This window comes from Mesoplodon densirostris, chromosome 5 (assembly GCF_025265405.1).
Source record: "Mesoplodon densirostris isolate mMesDen1 chromosome 5, mMesDen1 primary haplotype, whole genome shotgun sequence".
Taxonomy (NCBI): domain Eukaryota; kingdom Metazoa; phylum Chordata; class Mammalia; order Artiodactyla; family Ziphiidae; genus Mesoplodon; species Mesoplodon densirostris.
Window position 1 is genome coordinate 47,771,715 of NC_082665.1, and position 25,621 is coordinate 47,797,335.

A 25,621-nucleotide genomic window follows, 5' to 3' on the forward strand; every position below is an offset into this window, starting at 1 on the left:
AATCAATAGAATTAGAGATGAAAAAGGAGAAGTAACAACGGACACTGCAGAAATACAAAAGATCATGAGAGATTACTATAAGCAACTCTATGCCAATAAAATGGACAACCTGGAAGAAATGGACAAATTCTTAGAAATGCACAACCTGCCAAGACTGAATCAGGAAGAAATAGAAAATATGAACAGACCAATCACAAGCACTGAAATTGAAACTGTGATAAAAAATCTTCCAACAAACAAAAGCCCAGGACCAGATGGCTTCACAGGGGAATTCTATCAAGCATTTACCGAAGAGCTAACACCTATCCTTCTGAAACTCTTCCAAAATATAGCAGAGGGAGGAACACTCCCAAACTCATTCTATGAGGCCACCATCACCTTGATACCAAAACCAGACAAGGATGTCACAAAGAAAGAAAACTACAGGCCAATATCACTGATGAACATAGATGCAAAAATCCTCAACAAAATACTAGCAAACAGAATCCAACAGCACATTAAAAGGATCATACACCATGATCAAGTGGGGTTTATTCCAGGAATGCAAGGATTCTTCAATATACGCAAATCAATCAACGTGATACACCATATTAACAAACTGAAGGAGAAAAACCATATGATCATCTCAATAGATGCAGAGAAAGCTTTTGACAAAATTCAACACCCATTTATGATAAAAACCCTGCAGAAAGTAGGCATAGAGGGAACTTTCCTCAACATAATAAAGGCCATATATGACAAACCCACAGCCAGCATCGTCCTCAATGGTGAAAAACTGAAACCATTTCCACTAAGATCAGGAACAAGACAAGGTTGCCCAGTCTCACCACTCTTATTCAACATAGTTTTGGAAGTTTTAGCCACAGCAATCAGAGAAGAAAAGGAAATAAAAGGAATCCAAATGGGAAAAGAAGAAGTAAAGCTGTCACTGTTTGCAGATGACATGATACTATACATAGAGAATCCTAAAGATGCTACCAGAAAACTACTAGAGCTAATCAATGAATTTGGTAAAGTTGCAGGATACAAAATTAATGCACAGAAATCTCTGGCATTCCTATATACTAATGATGAAGAATCTGAAAGTGAAATCAAGGAAACACTCCCATTTACCATTGCAACAAAAAGAATAAAATATCTAGGAATAAACCTACCTAAGGAGACAAAAGACCTGTATGCAGAAAATTATAAGACACTGATGAAAGAAATTAAAGATGATACAAATAGATGGAGAGATGTACCATGTTCTTGGATTGGAAGAATCAACATTGTGAAAATGACTCTACTACCCAAAGCAATCTACAGATTCAATGCAATCCCTATCAAACTACCAATGGCATTTTTCACAGAACTAGAACAAAAAATTTCACAATTTGTATGGAAACACAAAAGACCCCGAATAGCCAAAGCAATCTTGAGAACGAAAAATGGAGCTGGAGGAATCAGGCTCCCTGACTTCAGACTATACTACAAAGCTACAGTAATCAAGACAGTATGGTACTGGCACAAAAACAGAAATATAGATCAATGGAACAGGATAGAAAGCCCAGAGATAAACCCACAGACATATGGTCACCTTATCTTTGATAAAGGAGGCAGGAATGTACAGTGGAGAAAGGACAGTCTCTTCAATAAGTGGTGCTGGGAAAACTGGACAGGGACATGTAAAAGTATGAGATTAGATCACTCCCTAACACCATACACAAAAATAAGCTCAAAATGGATTAAAGACCTAAATGTAAGGCCAGACACTATCAAACTCCTAGAGGAAAACATAGGCAGAACACTCTATGACATAAATCACAGCAAGATCTTTTTTGACCCACCTCCTAGAGAAATGGAAATAAAGACAAAAATAAACACATGGGACCTAATGAAACTTCAAAGCTTTTGCACAGCAAAGGAAACCATAAACAAGACGAAAAGACAACCCTCAGAATGGGAGAAAATATTTGCAAATGAAGCAACTGACAAAGGATTAATCTCCAAAATTTATAAGCAGCTCATGCAGCTCAATAGCAAAAAAACAAACAACCCAATCCAAAAATGGGCAGAAGACCTAAATAGACATTTCTCCACAGAAGATATACAGACTGCCAACAAACACATGAAAGGATGCTCAACATCTTTACTCATTAGAGAAATGCAAATCAAAACTACAATGAGATATCATCTCACACCAGTCAGAATGGCCATCATCAAAAAATCTACAAACAATAAATGCTGGAGAGGGTGTGGAAAAAAGGGAACACTCTTGCACTGCTGGTGGGAATGTGAATTGGTACAGCCACTATGGAGAACGGTATGGAGGTTCCTTATAAAACTACAAATAGAACTACCATATGACCCAGCAATCCCACTACTGGGCATATACCCTGAGAAAACCATAATTCAAAAAGAGACATGTACCAAAATGTTCATAGCAGCCCTATTTACAATAGCCCGGAGATGGAAACAACCTAAGTGTCCATCATCGGATGAATGGATAAAGAAGATGTGGCACATATATACAATGGAATATTACTCAGCCATAAAAAGAAATGAAATTGAGCTATTTGTAATGAGGTGGATGGACCTAGAGTCTGTCATACAGAGTGAAGTAAGTCAGAAAGAGAAAGACAAATACTGTATGCTGACACATATATATGGAATTTAAGAAAAAAAATGTCATGAAGAACATAGGGGTAAGACAGGAATAAAGACACAGACCTACTAGAGCATGGACTTGAGGATATGGGGTGGGGGAAGGGTAAGCTGTGACAAAGTGAAAGAGCGGCATGGACATATATACACTACCAAACGTAAGGTAGATAGCTAGTGGGAAGCAGCCGCATAGCACAGGGAGATCAGCTCGGTTCTTTGTGACCGCCTGGAGGGGTGGGATAGGGAGGGTGGGAGGGAGACGCAAAAGGGAGGGGATATGGGAACATATGTATATGTATAACTGATTAAATTTGTAAAATAAAAAGAATAAAAAAAAGCTGTCATCACAGCCTAGATGGAGAGGGCTGAGAGGGAGAAGAAAGGGGCCTGATGATGCTCACAGGAGGGCAAAGGAAATGCTGCAAATCTACGTAGATTTGCTGTTTGAGGCAGAAAATAAATTGCTGACGACCTGGTAATAGAAGAAAAGTGGCTCAAGTTTTTTATTTATTTATTTATTTTTATTTTTATTTTTTTTTGCGGTACGCGGGCCTCTCACTGTTGTGGCCTCTCCCGTTGCGGAGCACAGGCTCCGGACGCACAGGCTCAGCGGCCATGGCTCACGGGCCCAGCCGCTCCACGGCATGTGGGATCTTCCCGGACCGGGGCACAAACCCGTGTCCCCTGCATCAGCAGGCGGACTCTCAACCACTGCGTCACAAGGAAGCCCCGCGGCTCAAGTTTATACAAATATGCATCCTATTTTGATATCTAGAAACGAATCAGACTTCCCTTGTTTAATTAGCCATGAGGTTCGATGAAGAATATCTTTCAAGTCAAGCAAGGAAAAACCAGGCTAATGCATGAAAGTACAAAAGGGCAGAAGAAAGTATCCACCTTTTATAAAATCCCTTAGAATATTTCAGCAGGCGCTGGGTTTCTTAAGTGAGGGAGGTGCTGTGGCTAACCCTGATATGCCTTTTTGATGCTTAATTCAAAGTTCAGCAGAAGTTTAAAAGGAAATGAAATGCAAACTGATTACTCAATATATAATCACTTGGAGAAAGAGATCCACCCCAAAAATATTTTTGCCATGGACTTTTTCAGTGCCCTACTTTTGAAAATTCTTTCAATAATATAAATTAAAAAAAAAATCCATGCTACTTAAGTGTTTGAAATAAAAGAATTGTCTTTTACAGAGAACCCTATGTGTCATCATTTTCTCAATATGCTTGTTTTAGTATGTGCTTTAAAAGACCCCAGGGCATGAAAGATGGGAAGCATATTCACGTGGATAGAGAACACGGAGAATTACAGGCTCCTTTCCAGTGGACTAAAAGCAATTTAATGAAAACAGTCATATATGATATCAGCGGCCTTGCAAAAACATTCAGGCAATAATACACTGAAAAATGATTTAGCGTATGCAAAAACTCATACCCTTTGGCATTAAGGTATCATATAAGCAGAAGTAGGTACCCAAGAGGACTTATATTAAAATATGTAAGTTATACCTCAACAAAGAAAAATGTTAAATAGAGTTTAGAGATTCTTGCTTTAGAAATCAGTCATAGGATGACACACAGTGACACACATAGGATTGCTGCTATTGTAAGAATAGTGGTTGTTAAGGGAAAATAGCTGCTCTTTTGGGCCAAAGAATACTTAGAACTTAGTCATGGAATTGCTGAACATTAAAGGTACATAAAACCTTAAAAATATTTTGTCCATCTTCTCACTTTATAGTTGTGAAAAACGAGACATTCCCCCTCACCCATTGCAATATCTAGAGGTAAATTCTTTCCCAAGGGATTAAGAGCTAGGAAGTGGCCATTAATAGACTGAGACTATCATCTCACCCATTCCAAGAAAACATGAAATATAAATTCCAATTTCTTTTATATTTTTATGACCTAATAAATAAGACCTGATTGGAACTAGAGAAATGGGACATCTTGACATGTCAATATTTGTAGAACGAACCTCATGAAATCAATTATGGAAATTCACAAGTTTAAGGGATCTAAGAAGATTATCTTACCTTGAGAAAAAGTCAGAAGTCAAAGGGAAAAAAAAAAAGTATAAATAGATGACATATGAAAAATCCTTTGTGTCCAGGAAAGAAATAAGCCTGAGGTGTGTGTTTAACAGTTGTATTCAGAAGAAGAGCTATTGGGGGCAGTGCCCTCTTCTCTAATGAGGAAAGAAGAGGAAATGAATTTAAATGACAACCAAAGGAATTTAAGTTAGATCAAAAGATCTTACTGGGGCCTCCCTGGTGGCGCAGTGGTTGAGAGTCCGCCTGCCGGTGCAGGGGATGCGGGTTCGTGCCCCGGTCCGGGAGGATCCCATATGCCGCGGAGCGGCTGGGCCGGTGGGCTATGGCCGCTGAGCCTGCGCGTCCGGAGCCTGTGCTCCGCAGCGGGAGAGGCCACAGCAGTGAGAGGCCCGCGTACCGCAAAAAAAAAAAAAAAAAGATCTTACTGGCAGTGAAGGTTTTATAAACCCTGGAAAAGATTCCTGGGGAGATTTTTAAATTTCTTATCTGGATATATTTAATGGAAGAGAGATAACTATCAGCCTAGGATGGCTGAGGTAGAGACCTGCCTGGAATTCGCTTTCAGCTGAATTCTGTAAATCTAGATTAATTCCTGACAATGTTCCAGATGTCAAAGACAGCAAGTGCTAGACAATGGCGAAGAGTGTTGCCCCTTATTAAAAAAAAAAAAAAAAAAAAAAAAACTCACCCAAAGTAATCATTTCCTTGGAAAATCAATCGGCATATGCTAGCTGGTTATGAGTGGAATGTACAATTATAATACACTCTGGTTTTTATTTTCTTTTTAGCCTGGTTTCCAGTGGAAAGAAGGCTTATGAAATCTCTCTGGCAGGCTATGCCCTGCTTAATACTTTTTACTTTCCTTCTTTAGGCTGGTTATAACCAAATCTCTTAGAAGAATCTAGACTTAAGTAGCAATACATGTCCCTTCAGAGTAATACCCGTGTTTCCCTCCTAATTGAAAGAAGGAGGATGATTCCACCAATGCCATCACCTGCTCGCTCCTTACCCTCACACAGACTCCAGCAAGTTCTCTGCAACTTGCAGAATTTCCCCTCATTTCCAGTGCACAGACAGAGCACTTGCACTAACAGTTCATACCAAAATTCTCTAATTTGTTGTACTTCTTTGTTTATACAGCTGTGTGTCTGTTTGCCCCATTGTGTTCACCCCATCTATTGTCTGGTTTTTATTGTGAGCTCCTGGAGGCGAGGCATGGAGTCTGCTTAGTTTGCTTTGCATGACACCACACGTGCACACTGTGCTTGACAGCGATGGTTCCTGGAATGACGGGATGCTCAATCAATAGACTCCATGGGGGCTTCCCTGGTGGCGCAGTGGTTGAGAGTCCGCCTGCCGATGCAGGGGACACGGGTTCGTGCACCGGTCCGGGAAGATCCCACATGCCGCGGAGCAGCTGGGCCTGTGAGCCATGGCCGCTGAGCCTGAGCGTCTGGAGCCTGTGCTCCGCAACGGGAGAGGCCACAACAGTGAGAGGCCCGCGTACCGCAAAAAAAAAAAAAAAAAAAATAGACTCCATGGATTAATCAAAGCTGGAGGCAGAAGACTAAGACTCAGTTCTTAGAATCTATGTCATCCCATGATCCTCCTATATGCAGCACACTAAAGCCATAAGAACTGTCAGGGACCATCAGGAACAAAGCAGTATGGAGAAGGGTCTGATCAGCAAATGGAAAATCTAATAAACCAGGGTCTGAAATGCACAGAAAGTAAGACTGCCTTCATTTGGGAGTTTGCCCACCATCATGATCCTCCTTTCTCTTGTGTATAAGCCCAGTCTTGCAGGTGCTCTCACTTCAGAGCATCATCTGTCAGATTTCAGACACTCCACAGAAAACTATCAAGTTCACAGTCTCTCAACTTTCTTATTTCTTTATGTTTACAACCCAGATATTTTCACCAGAATTAATATTTTTCCCTTCCCACCAATCCCTCCACAATCTTCCTTCAACCTTACTTTATGCCAGCCTTCCTCAGTGACCCAAGAGGACAGAGACAAGTCGATCCACGTTTCTTAGCTGGGTTAAAAATTTCCAGTGCCTGTTCATCCCTGAGTGTCTCCAGAGTTACATCAAAGGACAAAATGATTGATAAAAACCCCTCCCTCAGGAAAAGCACAGGAAGTGACATTTCATTTAATTCAACAAATATTTTTTAGGTACCAATTATGAGCCACTCACTGTGTGCTGAGGAGAGAAAGGGGAGCAAAACATAAGCTCTATCTTCAAAATGTATATACGTGTGTGTATGAGTTAATTTAAAATTTTATTAAAAGATCTTAAATATAAGAAGATTGCTTTATTGTAGAATCATGGTAAGGATTAAATAATATAATATATATGTAAATATACTTAGCACAGAACTTGTCAAGTAAGACATCCTCAATAAGTAATAACTATTACTATTGCTACTGGGTTATGGCTTAATTTAGGGCAATTTTTTTGTGAAGGCTCTCCCTGGAAATCCAACTTGACCTTGGATTATGGACAATATGTTTGATTGTTATAGGGGTAAGAGGAACCATCACATTCAAGTGCAAAAAAAAAAAAAACTATCATCAAAAACATTGAAGTCAATATTTTCCCATCAAAAATGGAGCTCAACCACGTTCTGATGTCCCAAGAGTCTAGCTGCAGTCTTTCTCTGTGAAGATTCTGGAGTATTTCAGAACATTGACCATATCCCAAACACACACAGCACATTTTTTCTCCTTCCTGCTTCCTTCTACCATGTTCTGCATCAAAGTTATTCCACAGACAAGTGACTACTAAGATACACTTGAAGTTTTTCACACTTATTTCAAAGGTACATAAAATGATTATTTGGGGGCATCATTTTAATTAGTTAGCTGTTACTGAATCAGTATCATCAATTAGTCTTCAATAAGAATAAATCCACTTTTAACTGGAGGTGAAACCAAATCAAATTTTACACACCCAAAGCATTTTTCTTAAACTTGCCCAGAACAAATTGCTTCACAGGTGCTTCAATTAGATGAGGTACAGTATTTAATTAATCAATTACTCAATTATTTAATTATATGGATGAATATACTAATGGATCATAATGCAAATGCTAAGGTGATTGAATGCAAGGATGTCAAAATATAGTCAGTCCAAACAAAGGAATTCACTTACTTTGCACTTGTTGGTTCAATTTAAACATCGCTGTATAATGCAAAATATCTGGATAACTGAAAAGAGACTCCATATTAGATTCTCCTTGACTATATATAAAAACATAGCCTTAGTCTTCTTCCTGAACTCTGTTGTTTAGAAGATCTCTGACCACACCTTGAATCACCATTATGTTCTTACTATTTTATCCTGTCTGAAAGTTATCTAACAGTTTCATTTGAAAAGGGCTACAATTTCTCAGCAAAGATGAGGAACTTCTAGGAAACGTTTGATATATTTCTAGCAATTGGAAAAGTGTCAAGAGGATGTACCTAGAATGAAAATCTCATTGACTTCTTCCTCTCAATTATCTCTTCTTAACTTGCATTATGAAGGCCTAATTTTAGATTCCAACCATTGAAGCTTCTGCTCTCCAGTTTTCTAAACTAAAGTCACTATTTCTCAGACTTATTTGCATATTGAAGTGTTAATTAATTTCTCACTTCATCCTTCCTTATTCCAAACAGGTAGGAATTTCAGATATACTTTAGATCTTTAGATCTTTTCAATCCTTTCTTCTACCAGTTCATTTATACTTGGCTCCTTTGAACTGTGTGACCATAATATGGGTCTTAAAAATAAAGGAAAATGAGGGCTTCCCCGGTGGTGCAGTGGTTAAGAATCCAGCTGCCAATGCAGGGAACATGGGTTCGAGCCCTGGTCCAGGAAGATCCCACATGCCGTGGCGCAACTAAGCCCGTGTGCCACAACTGCTGAGCCTGCGCTCTAGAGCCCGCGAGCCACAACTACGGAGCCCACGTGCTACAACTACTGAAGCCCGCATGCTTAGAGCCGGTGCTCCACAAGAGAAGCCACCGCAATGAGAAGCCTACGCACCACAACGGAGAGTAGCCCCCGCTCACCGCAACTAGAGAAAAGCCCACACACAGCAACGAAGACCCAACACAGCCAAAAATTGTTTTTAATAAATTAAAAAATAAAGGAAAATGAGTGTCTCTCTAACTGCAATGTACTTAAAAGTAGGCCAGTTATCCACAATCCAGACCCTCAGTAGTGGCTTAGTACAACCTTAGGAGATTTTTTTCCTCTCTCCTAGTTTATCAGGATTTAGTCATTAATTCAGAATTAACCCGGTTTCAGTAGATATGGAATTTCACAATCCTAGTTTTATTTGAGACATACAACCTTAAGTTTTTATAAAAATCAGCTGAAGGATGAAGGCGTTCCTTCCGATGGGTGGAGAAAAGGAAATAGCCTGCCCACCCCTTGCTCCGGCTCTCCAAACATTATTAATGAAACCAAATCAGATGCACCACTCCATGGGACAGTAAGAATAGCTTCCAGGAACCTCAAGGTACCTCACCTAACTGTCCTTCTAAAGCCCTGGCATTTCTAAACAACTCAAATACACAGTTCCTGTGGAAATCTTGTGCCCAATTTAATAACATTGTTAAATCAATGAACATTTTCCATGCTCCAGACAACTGCCATGGATCAGTTCAGTAAAATACAGTGCCCTTTGAAAAACTTGAAACTAAACCCTGGGATAATATCAGTGGGATAAGAATAAACAGTTCCTTTGTTTTGCCGATTCCTAATTGACCAATCTTCTTTAATATTGTGTGAGAGAATAGGATCTGTCTTCTGATGACCTTTACTCACTTGTTGCACAGTTTTAAGGATTAAACGAGACCATACAGATAACACAATTAGCAAAGAGACTGGCCCAAAGGATGTGTTTAATAAATGTGTATTTCCCATCCCTTCAAGAATCATAAGAATGCGGCCTGCCTGGCTGCGGAGGAAGTTCACAACTGGTGGGGATAGGCTATGTTGGAACATATCAAAACTTGAGCCTGAGTGTCTGAATGTTATATCATTTCTGAAATGGTGTGGCATATCTATAAATAGCAATTCAGATTTTTCTCATGAATTTTATAGAAACAGATCTCATTACTGTAGAATCTTGTGGTCATAGTTGGCCACTGAGACCCAGCCGCTAAGGTTCCTGCAGTTCCAGAGTGAATGACACCAAGAGGAACACCTTTAAATCTCATCTACTCAATGGGGCAATTAAGACATCTCCCCATTCCAGAGGTTTGTTTTAAACCAGCCTCAAAAGATGAAACCCTGTTTTCAGCACTTTCAGAGCTGAAAGGGGAGTCTTTCACTAAGGTTTACTCCTTACCCAGTAAATAAATCACATGTTCAGCAACACGAAAAATATTGGTGGGAGGTGCACATTCTTCAATTCAAAGCAAAGAGCCTGTTGACTGGTGGTCTAGTTTTGAAAGCATCTGATTTGACAGGGGAGCTCTCATCACACTACTGAAATAATTTTACGTTGTTGTCATTTTGTTTGTGGGTTTTTCTTTTGTTTGAAATTGAAGCAGTGTACTTTAATCAGAACCATCAAAGCTTTGAAAAATGCCCACATAATTTACAATGTCTGGTCTTGTTTCAAAAGTACAAGAAGTATTTGCAAGGCATCCAGCAAATATTTATGGATCAGCTACCACGTGCCCATCCTTGTTCCAACTGCAAGGGATGTTACAGTGAACAAAACAAACAAGTTCCCTGCTCTTGAGAGGAGTGGGGAGATAGGAAGGGTTGGTGTTGAATGAATGTACGAATGAATAAAATGTATGATTAAGTAGGGAACGTATCGGGGCTACTGTGCGATGAAAGAGAATTAGATTAGAGATACATGAAAATGAGTGGCTGACTTTAGATCAGACGGTCAAGGAAAACCTCTCTGAGGAAGTGACATGTAAGCTGAGATTTAAATAGTGAAGAGCCCAGCCATGCAGGGTTCTGGAGGAAGAACATTCCAGGCACGGGAAGAGCAGAGGCCTGAAAGTGGGGACGAGCACAATGTTTCCCATAAGGAGAAGGCCAGTGTGGCTGGAGAATAAAGGGCAAGGGGGAGAGGGGGCTAAATCGGGAGGTAGGCAAGGTAAGAATCATACGGGGCCTGGAAGCTGGGAAAGCAATTTAGGTCCTATCTAAGTGCTATGGGGCGCTATTGGATGTGAGAGAGGGGCTGTTAAGCGGGTAAACGGCATGATCTGACTTACTCTTTCAAAGTTCACCACATCTGCTGTAAGAAGAGTGGAGTAACAGTAGGTACTTTTTTAATGCAACTGGAACCATGGAAGAGTTGTTAATAAGGAAATGTGGAGGGGAAGTGAGGGCGGTTGAGTCTGGGTGCCGCTGTGGTAGGAGGGGCCGTGAGGGGAGTGAGGCCAGAGCGGGGCGCTGAGGAGGAGAAGCCTGGTGTTCCTTGAGACGGCCTGAGGTGAAAGAGTCAGCCTCCAGCCTACCCGAGCCCCCAGAGCTGCCCTGTGGCCGCCTTGCCCTTCAAGTGCAGGAGCCAGTTGAAATGCGGGGAATGGAAGCCAATGTGACCATCTCCGTCTAGCAAAACAAGCCGCAGGGGGCTGTTCGAAGTGTAGTGAGAAGGATGGGTACCAACCTGTGGCTGAAGCCATGTCCCCCGGAATCCTTGGAGGCACTCCCCAACATCTCTGACCTGGGTCTGGGGGCTGTGCCCCGAGTCCCTACCCTGGCTCACATCGCCTGGATGCTATAGATGAAGCAGAGCCTTCTGCCCGGGTCAGAAGCATACACGGCCCCTGAGGAGCCCCTGGAAGCCCAGCCCTCTGATTGTCATGCAGCGCAATGCCTCAGGGCCCAGCCTGCAGGAGATGGAGAAGAGGCTCCTGGCCTCGAAGAAGCCCTGCCGGCCCTAAGCCGCCTATGGAGCTGCAGGATGAGCTGCGCCACCTGCGCAGCCAGATTGCTAACATTATGGCGGCTGATGCAGTTTCGGCTTCATTAACAACAGATTTCTTATCTCCAGAAAGCTCAAAGGTCTCTCCCCGCTTACCTTGTTTTGGATCTTCATTCCACTTTACAACTTCCTTCGCCGTTAGTGACATCGCCGAGGAGACCCAGGTAGACTCTCTGAGCTTCCATCAGTCCTCCTGATTTGTTCTGCCAGCCCTGATATTTGCAAACCAGAACACAAAGCTACTGTGTCTCTCTCTGTCCCAGGCCAGCAGCTTTGCAGACATGATGGGTATCCTGAAGGACTTTCACCGGATGAAGCAGAGCCAAGATCTGAACCCGAGTTCATTGAAGGAGGAAGACCCTGCCTTCCTTATCTCTGAGTTTACTCTGAAGGAAGAAGATATCAGTAGAAGAGGAAACTGATGGCACTGAGCTCTGCAAACTCAGTCTCCTGCTCCGGGAATTCCTTCAATAGCTGCCTTCCTCACGCAGATGTTTCTGCCTCTCAATTAGAAATCTGCAACAGTCTTGCCAAAAGCTTGGACTAAAAGAGAAGAGCCGCATTATATGTTTTCCATATTTCAAACTTAGCAGAAGCTAAGGCCTGTTTTGAGCTGAGACATGTTGCAGCTAATTGTATAGGTTGGAATGCCCCAGTTTAAAGGGTGAGATAGAAGTTTCTGTTTTGTTCTTGTCCCTGGGTGAAAACAGGGCCTAAGTGAATGACCAACTTTATTGTATTAAACTCTGGACATGTAATATTAATTTATTTTCCATAAAGTTTGTGCAGTGTATACTCCCACTTTACCCAAACCAATATTTAATATTTTTTTATCTTTGCCAATTTGATAACCAAAATTTTAATTTAATTGTTTAATTCACATTTCCTTTACTTACTAATGAGGTTGAACATTTTTTACATGGTTTTTAGCCTTTTTTTCTTTTGTGAATTTTATGTTCATATAAGTGCTCATTCTTTAATATGGTGTTAGTATTTTTTTCTTGGTGATCTGTAAGAGCTCTTTCTCTAGGAAGGGTATTAAGACTGTCTTTGTCAATTTTTGCAGACAAATTCCCAGAGTGACTTTTGCATTCAATTTTTCAATTTTTATTGTAAAAATATCACACGTACAAGCAGGTATGCTCCAGTTTTCTGTTGCTGCATAACAAGCCACATCAAAATGTAGTGGCTTTAAAACAACCAACATTTTATTGTATCTCACAATTTTATGGGTCTCAGCTGGGAGCTTCTTCTCTCTCATGGCTTATTCACCTGGTAGACTGGCTGACCTGAAGGGCCTCAAATGACTTTACTTGTATGCTTAGTGCCATGGCAGGGATAGAAGGAAGGCTGAGCTCTGCTGGAATTGCCAGCTGGAGCACCTAAATGTGGCTGCTTCTGCATGGTGGCCTCAGGGTACTCAGACTTCTTAACTGGAGGCTCAGAATTCCAAAAGACAATATTCCAGAAACAAGGCAGCAACTTCCTGGTCTTTTATGACCCAGACTCAGAAGTTACATAGTGTCACCTCCGCTGTGCTCTATGGGTCAAAGCAGTCACAAGCCCTTCCACATTCAATGGGAGGGAACACAGAGGAGGGCCAAAGAATTTGTGACTATGTTTTCAAACTTCCATAGGGTACAAAACATTTTAAAGAATAAAACAAATTCCACTTCACCTTTTAAGTCGTTTATAATGTTTTTAGTAAGCAACTGGTTTTTAAGTACTTACATTAATCTTTCTTCTTCTTTGTGATTTCTTCCATTGCTTTGTAATTCATTTTAAAAAATTATTTTCAAAGTGTGTGTCTACAAAATCAAGGACATTATCAGTTACTATATTGGGAGAAATGACTTTATGGTCTTTAGATACTTTAAGTACTATGTATTCTGGCTGCATTCATTTAATATAATTCTTAATCATTTTCATCTTTAAATTTCCATCAGTGATACATTGGAAAACTCATCTAAAAATTCAGGTTAGCCATACATTTAATTATATAGTTGCTGTGTGGAGGGGAAAAAAAAGAAGTGTGACTAAATAGTTCTTGCTTCGTACTTTGCCACATTTCTGGTTCACTCTTCCAAAATGAACTGAAATACAATGAGCTACATTTGGTCTGTGTAGCTAGTAGTTCCCATCAGGTGTTGCGATGGTGCTCAAATATTGAAAATTTGATTCATTTCATAAATGTGATTGTAGCACTCTTTCTTACAGTGTCCTGAATGACAAAGCAAAAAGGTGTCCTCCTATAACAGCATTTAATTAGTAATTATTTTAAACGATATTCTTCTGGCTAATAGAGAGGAAAGAACTCCTTGTAAACATATATTGTAAAAACTCAATAAATGCTAAATGATGATGGTCATCTCATGCTCTAAAAATTTAAGTGGAGATCTTTTCAGTTATTTTCTCTGTTTCCAATAGTGCATTTCAAAAACTGGTTTTGTCTTCTGATTATGGAACTGTGAAAGCTGTGCAGAAAGAACTAAATTGAATAAGATGTATGACACACACATAATCGTGATCTTCAGTGTTTCTATTTATCCTGTGTATCCTTCTCCTATTTTATTTTCACCATATCCAGAAAAAAAAATTGGAGGAAGAAAACGTTGGAAAAAAATCTTATTGTCTAATGCAGTTAATCACCATGAGGGCGGGGGTCATATCTTTTTTGTTTTTTTTCAACATTTTATCTCCAGCACTAAGCATTGTGCCTTGCACATAGTAGTGTTCAATGAATATTTAGTGAAGGATGATTTGGGTAGAGGCACAAAAGTATTTACCAGCCTGTTCCTGTGATCTAGTCTGAATCTGGAGAGTTGCTTTTTCATGGAGGCAGCTATGTGTGTGGAGCATCTCCTCCATATCTGTTTCCACTACTTGCTATTCATACCACACAAGCAATGGACTGGAAAAGTCAAGCCCTTGAGTCCATTTACCATCTGAACTTTATTACGAGAGATCATTTGAGATTCCATGGCTTTCCAGAGACAAAAGGTTCTCAAATCACCTATGGTTAGCCCAAACTTTATTTATGTCTGAATATCCACAAGTTGAGCCAAAGTTCAGAATGCTGCTGGGTCCACCCTTCAGGCCCGAGTAAACGTCAGAGGTTGGGCCTGTGTTTGAGTACACTCATGTTTTATAGACATTCAGCAGCTAGAACCATTTCAAGTAGTTCTTCATTTTGTGTTGAACACAGAATACAGGTAAAGTCCAGAACTATACTCTCCAATATAGTAGCCACTACCCACAAGTGGATATTTAAATCCAAACTAATTAAAATTAAATAAAACTAAAAATTCAATTCCACAAATGTACTAGTCACGTTTGAAGTGCTTAAATAGCCATTTGTTGCTAGTGGCTACCATACTGAACAGTGCAAAACGAGAACATTTCCTTTATCACAGAAAGTTTTACTGAATAATACTGCTCTAGAATACATCACTTATATCACATTGCAGAAATTCTAAATTAGATACCCAATTCTGCACTTATTTCCTAATCGACCAATCCTGGCTTTCAAATCTTTTTATTTATCTAAGTGTCCAAAGCTTCCCTGTTTAAATCTTTTTTGAACAACAAATATAAATAATATTTCCTAAACAAGTCTCTGTGAAATATACCAAAACAAAATAGAGACTATCTATTATGCAAAACACAGAGTTAAATTTCTGAAATTCAGTTTAAATGGGGAGAAGTCCCATATGACTCGTAAAAAGTCTAAATTACACATGGTTTATAAAGCATACTCAACTAAATTACATCAAAAGCTCAGGGGAGGGCCTCCCTGGTGGCACAGTGGTTGAGAGTCCGCCTGCCGATGCAGGGGATACGGGTTCGTGCCCCAGTCTGGGAGGATCCCATATGCCGCGGAGCGGCTGGGCCCGTGAGCCATGGCCGCTGAGCCTGCGCATCCGGAGCCTGTGCTCCGCAACGGGAGAGGCCACAACAGTGAGAGGCCCGCGTACCGCAAAAATAAAATAAAATTAAAAAAAAAAAAAAAAAAGCTCAGGGGAAAACTTGAAAGTATTGCTGAATTAAAGTACTACCAGACCTGATTTGATACATAATAGAGAATAATTTCTAACTCAAATACTACTGTATGCAAATTGGATGGAAATGTGTTAATGGCAGAGATCACTTCTCTTAAATAAACCTAACTTTTTTCCCTGAGGTATTACTTCCTCATAAATTTCCTTCCTCTGTAGCAACTGCCCACATCCTTTCTAAAGTATCTGTAACCTGTATTAATGGAAATTAAATTAATGGGAACCTAGCACATAATATAACCATGAAAAGCAATAACTGTATACTTAAAAAAAAGGTTTATTTGGACAAAAGCTATATATAGTATATGTGTAAAAACAAATAAGTGCATATTTGCATACACAGAAATACAAATAATTATTCTCTCTCTCTCCTAATCAGCATACAAAGACCTCTAATATCAACTAAATGTGCACTTACATTTCGGTCAATAACAGCATCTTTTACTGAAGTGTGTCTTTATACATTGCTGGAATGTAATTTCTCCTATGATCCCAAAACAATACACTTTGATAATAATCCAGCTTCTTGTTGTCTTTCCAATTGAGTAAAAGTATCCTCTTTTTTTTCTACTTCAGAAGCTGTTCTGGAAGTGGAGTAGCGTCAGGTGAAGAGACAGAAACCAGCCCCAGACGTGCCACAGGAAGGCACAAGCAAGGACGGTAGTCCTCGATTCCGCAGGCGGGCCGAGTCTATATGTAAGTGTGAGCAGCCATTGAGGGCGCGGTGGCCTGGGGGCTGGTGGTCCACAGGCGCGGCATCTGCGGTGGCGGAATCACTGTCGCTGTTCAGGAGAGAGGGGCTGTTGGCAGACCCTGGGGTACCCGGCCTGCCTGCAGGTCCTATCTCCCACCTTCATCTCCACTGCAAAAGCCTTGAGACCATCGCTACTAATGCCAGGTTTTTAAATCCCTGAGAGTAAAATACATGTGCAGAGTGTGATTCGAGCTGATTTTTAAGCCCAGGCATGTTGAATAGAGTCTTAAAATAATCATTGCCATAGGACCTGACTAGATATCCAAGTGTTCACCAGATGCTAGAAGCTAGATTTTGCAGAGGAAAATTGCTAACTTAAGCTTCTTTTCATGATTCAGCAGACGGTTTTAAGTAATAAAAGATCTGGAGATTTGTAAAATAAATAATTCCAGTGCAAATGGGAAAATTAAAATAATCTTATCATCTCTCAGTCATGTCTGTATGTGCTTTTCTACCATTATCAAATTTCTCTTAATTGGGCCAATTTTTTTTCTGGCTGATACTTTACAGTTTTATGAGTTGTAATGAAGAAATGATTCCTATACTACCAAATGTAAAATAGATAGCTAGTGGGAAGCAGCCACATAGTGCAGGGAGATCAGCTCGGTGCTTTGTGACCACCTAGAGGGGTGGGATAGGGAGGGTGGGAGGGAGACACCAAGAGGGAGGAGATATGGGGATATATGTATACATATAGCTGATTCACTTTGTTATAAAGCAGAAACTAACACACCATTGTAAAGCAATTATACTCCAATAAAGATGTTAAAAAAAAAAAGAAATGATTCCTTTCAGATGACTGAAGTGCCATGTATTAAATTTTCCTAAAGACAATCTAGGATGTATGAAACAGAGCATGATATAATGTATATGGTTTCATTTATATACAATATTGAATATATCAACAGTGAAAAATAATAACAGCATGCCAGAATTTCTTTTATTTCTTAACAGATCTCTCAGTATAAGCAATTAAAATATAAAGTACATCATTAACTTTTGAACTTCGACAGAAAAAAATACCATACATTTCTGATGAGTAGACATTATCTCATAGTATCCACAGCCATCTTATGCATATTACCCTTGCCTGGTCTTAAGTGTGACTTCTGGACACACAACTCAATGTTTCCTAATATTTAATAGTACAATGGCTTTTTATAGTCTACATACTTTTATTTAGTAATTGAAAGAATGAATAGTTAAGATTCCTCAGATTTTTGTGTTCTTGCTGGAGGTGCACTTGAACAAAAAGAAAAACACAGCATCTAGCCCTATAGTTAATGCACGTGACCACATCCTGTCTAGAATTAATCCATTCAGAGTTCCTGGAGAAATGCAAATACATGATTCATTTTCCTAACGTATCACATTTTACTACGGGCACCACTAATTCTATCAAGGCCAGATGTTAACCAAATGAAATATTTATAATGCAAAACCACTGAATTAAAAAATATATGCTCATTTAAGCAACAGGTTATAGAACTCAAGCCAATCACATATTTTGGAGAAGCTGAAGGAGGACGCATGACGTGTGTTACATTCATAATGTCAGGGTAAGGTTCTGAACTCAATCCAGAGAAACTGTATAACTGTTGCAGCCAACTAAAGCTCAGCTGCTTCTGGATTTCTTGTAACAAAATCTTGCTGCCAAGGCATTGATGGGCTCACCCAGTAAAAAATTACAATAATAATGTTAAATTAAATCATAAAAATGCAGAAGGTGGTTATTATAGGGCAGGGGAAAGGAACTGCTTTTAAAGTTATGATGGAAATATCAAAAATACATTTTATTGAACTTTTAAAAAATTAAACTTTGTTTTTAAACTAGGGTGCAAAAGCAAGAAAATGTAAAGGTTGTTCAATAAACGATTTCATTCAATGGTCAACAGCAATGATTCAGCAAGTGAAAATAAAAATTATATTTATTTAACATAGTCAATTCAGTCAGAACTGAAGCTTATATTCCGATAGTTTTCTAGTAAAAAATAACCAGATGAAAGTCATTTTTAAGGAGGAATTTTGACCGAAAGGGAACAAAGAATTTGAATGCATGTCTTCTCAGTGAAAATGAACTTGGCTTATGCTTAATTTCGCATAGTATAAAACTAAATATATCATGTGGTTTTTAAGTTCTAGGAAGAAATTCATTTGAAACAAATGTAGAAAATGACCCAAAAATTTAAATATGAAAACTATGACAGACTTACATTTAGGGAAATAGATCATAATAAGTAATCCTCTGTATGCCCTCCAAAAGTAAAGAATGTAAGTTTGTAAATTATTTTTTGGATAATCTGGAATTTCCTTTCTGATCATCTTTATACCTTCTGAAAATATAGATTCCTGAATCATATATCATAGACAGTTTGGTAGATTCCATATTATCCTCAAGTTGAATAACATATTTCTAAGTGACGTTTATCAGAGAAACAAGCTCCATTTGCTCCTTAAAATACCTGATGTGTCTTACACACAGTAAGCACTAAATAATATGGTGAATTGAACTGAATTATTTCCACTTTCTGTTCAGAGATTAATGTGTCTCTTGGATTCACACTAGAGAGATGGTGTCTCACACATGTGGATTAATGAGCTACATCTGTAACCAAAAATATCCATGGAAAACCTGCTGAATTGATCCATATCTGTTTTATTAATCAAGCCCAGTGTGGAAGGGCTTTCTTGTGGTTGTACTACATTTTGGAGATAAATAGAGTGGGGAAACCACACTTCAATTTAGAAGTTGTTCGAAACATTGAAGAACGTAGGGTTTTGTATTATATGACAGCAATAAAGTCCAATCCTTGATGGTTGTAATGCTGATATATAAGTATATAAATATCCTGTATGTATAATTTTACTGCAGAACATTATGACAGTGGCCAAGAAGACCCTAACCATTTAACATGGAATTTACTTCTTGCTGCCACTCTCTTCCTTCCTCATTTTTTAAAAACAAAAACGTTTGGGTTTTATTTTTAAGCCAGCAAGTTAGGAACAGCCAATAGTTGAAGCAGATGGCTAGAAGTCAGAAGCCCCAGATTCTATCCTTGATTCTCCTACCAACTGGGAATGTGGCCTTGTCCAAGTCATGAGAGTAAATCTACAACAAAAGGGGGTTATAATGCCTTACACATGCATGGTGCTTATTGATCTTACACAGCACTTTCAAATATGATATATTATTTAACCTTACTCACAGCCTCCTAAGACCCAGAGACACTAAATCAATTGTTCACAGTCATCTCAATATCAAATGTCAGAGCCAGGAACAGACATATATGAGGATTCCAAGCTGGTCTTTGTTTCCTTTTCTCTACGCCACACTGCCATGCTATGGTACCTCCAAAGCTGGGCTGTCCAATATGGTAGCCATGAGCCACATGGGGTGATATAGCACTTGAAATGTGGCTAGTTCCAATTGACATGTACTTGACTGTAAATTTACACACAGAATTTCTAAGACCTTGAACAAAAAAAATAATGTAAGCTATCTCATTAATATTTTTATATTGATTCCACATCAAAATGATAATATTTTTGATATCTTGAGTTAAATAAACTATATTGTTAAAATTAATCTCACCTGTTTCTTTAACTTTTTTAATGTGACTGCCAGAAAATGTAAAGTCACATACATGGCCCACATTGTTTCTGTTGGTCAGAGCTGGACTAGAGGATTCCATTGTTCAGAGTCCACAATACGGATTTCACAGTCCTGGACTTCTTTATACACCTGTCTTGATGTAGCTGAGACCAATTTCCAAAGACTCTGTCAAACATAGAGCAATGTAGATTCGCAACAATAATTCAGTCATTCTTACCCATTTTTATAGGCAGGAGAAAAGTCAGACTTTGTTAGTTGATGCCTCAAATTGCTCATTCATTAAATTGTCTCATTTTATACTTGTAGAATGATTGAAAAGCTTAGAGTAAAAGTACCTTGGGGGGCTTCCCTGGTGGTGCAGTGGTTGAGAGTCTGCCTGCTGATGCGGGGGACGCGGGTTCGTGCCCCGATCTGGGAGGATTCCACATGCCGCGGAGTGGTTGGGCCCGTGAGCCATGGCCGCTGAGCCTGCGCGTCCGGAGCCTGTGCTCCGCAGCGGGAGAGGCCACAGCAGTGAGAGGCCTGCGTACCACAAAAAAAAAAAAAAAAAAAAAAAAGTACCTTGGAAAGAACTATAAATTATATTTATGACTCTGTAGCACACCTTATTTTAAAATGTGTTCCCATTAAACATTATGAGTGAATGAGACATTGGACTATTAGGTGATATAGGCAATGTAAAATAATAACTATATATAAATTTATTATAAAATAGAGTATATTTTATTCCCCCACCAACTCTTTAAGATATTTTATATATAATCCCTAAAGAAGTAACTTATTTCTGCTTTGAAAAATCTAAGTGAAAGTCCTCAGGAAAAATGGGTTCATATTTAGGAGAAATATATATATATAGCAAAAAACAATAATCAGGCTCCCTGACTTCAGACTATACTACAAAGCTACAGGAATCAAGACAGTATGGTACTGGCATAAAAACAGAAATACAGATCAATGGAACAGGATAGGAAGCCCAGAGATAAACCCATGCACATATGGTCACCTTATCGTTGATAAAGGAGGCAAGAATATACAATGGAGAAAAGACAGCCTCTTCAATAAGTGGTGCTGGGAAAACTGGACAGCTATATGTAAAAGAATGAAATTAGAACACTCCCTAACACCATACACAAAAATAAACTCCAAATGGATCAAAGACCTAAATGTAAGGCCAGACACTATCAAACTCTTAGAGGAAAACATAGGAAGAACACTCTATGACATAAATCACAGCAAGATCCTTTTTGACACACCTCCTAGAGAAATGGAAATAAAAACAAAAATAAACAAATGGGACCTAATGAAACTTCAAAGCTTTTGCACAGCAAAGGAAACCATAAACAAGATGAAAAGACCACCCTCAGAATGGGAGAAAATATTTGCAAATGAAGCAACTGTAGCAAAACTACAATGAGGTGTCACCTCACACCAGTCAGAATGGCCATCATCAAAAAATCTACAAACAATAAATGCTGGAGAGGGTGTGGAGAAAAGGGAACACTCTTGCACTGCTGGTGGGAATGTAAATTGATACAGTCACTATGGAGAACAGTGTGGAGGTTCCTTAAAAAACTAAAACTAGAACTACCATATGACCCAGCAATCCCACTACTGGGCATATACCCTGAGAAAACCATACTTCAAAAAGAGTCATGTACCACAATGTTCATTGCAGCTCTATTTACAATAGCCAGGACATGGAAGCACCCTAAGTGTCCATCAACAGATGAATGGATAAGGAAGATGTGGCACATATATACATACATATGGAATGTATATACATACATATATATACATATATATATACATACATATGGAATATTACTCAGCCATAAAAAGAAACAAAATTGAGTTATTTGTAGTGAGGTGGATGGACCTACAGTCTGTCATACAGAGTGAAGTAAGTCAGAAAGAGAAAAACAAATACCATATGCTAACACATATATATGGAATCTAAAAAAAAAAAAACGTTATGAAGAACCTAGGGGCAGGACAAGAATAAAGACGCAAACGTAGAGAATGGACTTGAGGACACAGGGAGGGGGAAGGGTAAGCTGGGATGAAGTGAGAGAGTGGCATGGACATATGTGCACTACCAAATGTAAAATAGGTAGCTAGGGGGAAGCAGCCACATAGCACAGGGAGATCAGCTCGGTGCTTTGTGACCACCTAGAGGGGTGGGATAGGGAGGGTGGGAGGGAGACGCAAGAGGGAGGAGATATGGGGATATATGTATACATATAGTTGATTCACTTTGTTATAAAGCAGAAACTAACACACAATTATAAAGCAATTATACTCCAATAAAGATGTTAAAAAAAAAACAAAACAATAGCCCACAATACTGAAAAGTAAAATCTATTTGGCATTTATTATGCATCTCAGGCACTATACTAAGAGTTAGACCAAGATTAGCTCATTTAGGGATTTGAAAATTAGCAACAGAGAGCAGAACCAACTTTTAATGGTTAAAAATTTTTAACCATTACTGCCTCTTAGGTCAATGCTGTTTGAAGTCACAATGTGAGCTATGGAGACAGTATTAGAATATGAGGGAATATTGGGCAATAAGAGAAGAGCTCTGCTCTCAAAGAGGACACAAGTTGGTAGACTTGTGAACATGTTTTTGAAAAATACATGCTTATAAACAAGATTACATGAAGGAGGAATTACTCTTCACTTTCTAAAGGTTTCTTTATGTTACGATAGAAATCTTTATAGCAATGTTCTCCAGTGTGTTAAAACTTACCTGTTATTTATAAAGCAAAGGTCTCATGTAAAACAAAACTATATAATATGAGTTTCAGAGCTTTGTTCTTCCCTATGCATAATACCCACTTGGAGGAAAGTAGGCTGAAATAACCTTAAATATTTTCTGGAAAAAGAAGAAATGAAGCCAAATAAACAAAAAGGGGATCTAAATCAAAATGGCACTGAAAATCACAAAACAGTGAAAACTGAAGAGTTTTATAACTTTTTATACAATAAAAATAATATGTTACCTTAGAAGGCTGACATTAAAAATTGTGTATATAAGCTAATTACATATTAATATTTTTAAAGATTTCAAAATATATAACATTGCCAGTTTCTTAATGTTCATGCTTACCTGGAATGAAATTAAAAAAAATATTAACAATAGCCAACTCTAGGTAGCAGAATTTTAGATATTTCTGTACTTATTTATACTTTTTTGTAATAATTCCAGAAGAAACAGGTATTGCTTTTATAATAAGTGAATAGAAAATTTATTGTAATCAATTCCAAAATTGATTGCAAATGAGAAAGGCAAAAATTATCTTGGGGGGAGCATAAAATGCAAATTTTGTTCTCAATCACAAAATTTTAAAATAATAATATATTTTATAGGTTCTTATTTCCAGTCATTATTGCCCTTCCTTTGATTCAAGATAAAGCAACCTGTGGACTACTCAGTTTCTCTAGACAGTGAGGGTGAAAGCTAGATTGGGTTTTCTAGATTTCCTTGAGAAAGCAATTTACCCTCAGCTGTGAACATGAGTATAAAGATCAAGGTTGTAATATGAGCTCTTAAAGCTCAAAGTTGTTATTGCAGCAATCAGAAAAGCAGAGCATCATGTAAAGGGTACCTCTTCACCGTAAAACAAACTGACCATAAATCATTTCTAATGGTATCTACTTAAAACTGGCCTTAGACCTTGAGATGTATAAAATGTCATGTGAGAATATATTATATAATCATATCTTTGAGCAGGATAGGGTCTTAGTGATGCTAAAGAGTGAAATCTAGAGCTGTTTTAGGCATCTCTTTCAAATATTCATGGAGAAATATTTAGTCTGCTAACTTCTTTTATGACAACAACACTAAAATTTTACTACAAACAAAACTCAGAAATGAGTTCCTTGTGCCATTTAATCATTAAATCATAAATCCACAGACCATTAGAGCTGAAAGGGGCCTTCTAGACTATATCATCCAATACCAGTGTTTTACAGATGAGAAAACTAAGAAGCATAAATTATTTTCTCAGGAAAAAGTGAAACCACTGAAAATATCCCAAAGTATCCAGGAATTTCTGTAAGCTTTCATAGGAAGGAGTAGGTATTTCAAATCCTACCAGAACTTGATAGTTTGGTTGTGGGTACTCCTGGGCAAGGAAGAAAATATACTAATATTGGCTAATATTCATATAATATATGAAAACACATTCACAGTGAATGCCTATAAAGTAAAAACCAAAAGCATAACAAAGTCAATGATTTCAGACTAGATCACTCACTCATTACTCAGCTTCCTTTCTTCAGTGAGTCAAATAATTGAAAGGAGCTTTCTTTGCCACTTTTCAGACACAAATCATCTATTATCCTGGCTACTTCCACAGTTGCTGATAGACCAAAGAATAATGGGACATTCATTACTTGAGTTAAAAAAGAAAGGGTGTCAAAATCCTCCTGATTTTATGCATTTATGAAAAATATGCTTATAATAAAATTATATGTATTAAAAACATATTCCTCATCCCCCCAAAATACATACTATACATTATGGAGATTGTCCTGGAACAAGTAAATATTAAGACTCTTTTTCTAAATTTGTCTAAGAAACTGCAATAGTAACACTTGATTTTAAGGAAAATAGGACAATGCATGTACTTGTACTGTCATCTATAAAATAGGAAGAAGAGTAGATTCTTGCAAAGCTGTTTAAGGATTAAATCAATAACAGTTGTAAAGTGCTTAGTTCAGTGCTTGGCACATAGTTAACATTCACTAAGTGTCAGATAGTAGTCCTGGTAGTGATATTATTATTTAAAGCACGATGACTCCTCCAAACACACCCTTCCCCTCAGTCAAACCAAACTCTTGAGATTCCCCTCACTCTTTCATGGCACATGCTGACCCCTCTTTCCAAATGTTCTTTCCCTACTTCCCCTGGTGAACCCATCAGCCAGGGTTCAGCTATGAAATTCCTTCCTCTTACTTGTCTTCCCTCATCCCTGCTCCTTAGTTGCATTCACCCATTTCCCAGGGTGCCCTGCAATATGCCTCTTCTAGCAATTGAGACATGACTTGTTTTTACTTGATTTCCCCCCTCTCCCATCTAACACACACATGCACGCATGCACATGCACGCATGTACACATGGAACTGAAAGTGCATCACACTCAATGCATCACACACATATTTTTGTATCTCTATAGAAACACCTATTGAAATGAATGAACTAACTCCTATATAAAAAAATAAGTGACTTTTTTCTTCATAAGTAGTTATCAGGCTAGAATGTGTATCTAGTGGCCTCAGTTTTGAAGGGGAAAAGGGGTGAAGGATATAGTGGGAGAGCTGGAGGATACAACTTGGCAGCCCTGGGCCCTGGCTCTGCCACAAGACTAACCTTATGGTCTTCAGTGAGTCATTTAACTGCCTGGACTCACACTCTCCTTCTTAGCAAAATGAATGAGTTGGGCAAAATATTCTCTGAAGACCCACTCAGTGCTAACATTTACATGATGCTGAACATTGGTTCATCTCAGTGGTTCTCAAACTTCAGCAGGGATCAGAACCAT

General features: G+C 38.6%; 1 protein-coding gene and 1 pseudogene across 3 annotated transcripts in view; both read left to right on the forward strand.

Annotated features, from left to right (window-relative positions):
* COL8A1 (collagen type VIII alpha 1 chain) overlaps positions 1 to 25,621 on the forward strand; it is a 161,099-nt gene that overhangs the window by 87,581 nt on the left and 47,897 nt on the right. For all 3 annotated transcript variants that reach the window (XM_060098671.1, XM_060098672.1, XM_060098673.1), the window contains one exon: positions 16,285 to 16,404. The gene's annotated coding sequence lies outside the window, so the exon portion shown is untranslated. The remainder of the gene's footprint in view (positions 1 to 16,284; positions 16,405 to 25,621) is intronic.
* Positions 11,243 to 12,100, forward strand: LOC132491123 (mitochondrial fission regulator 1-like; annotated as a pseudogene).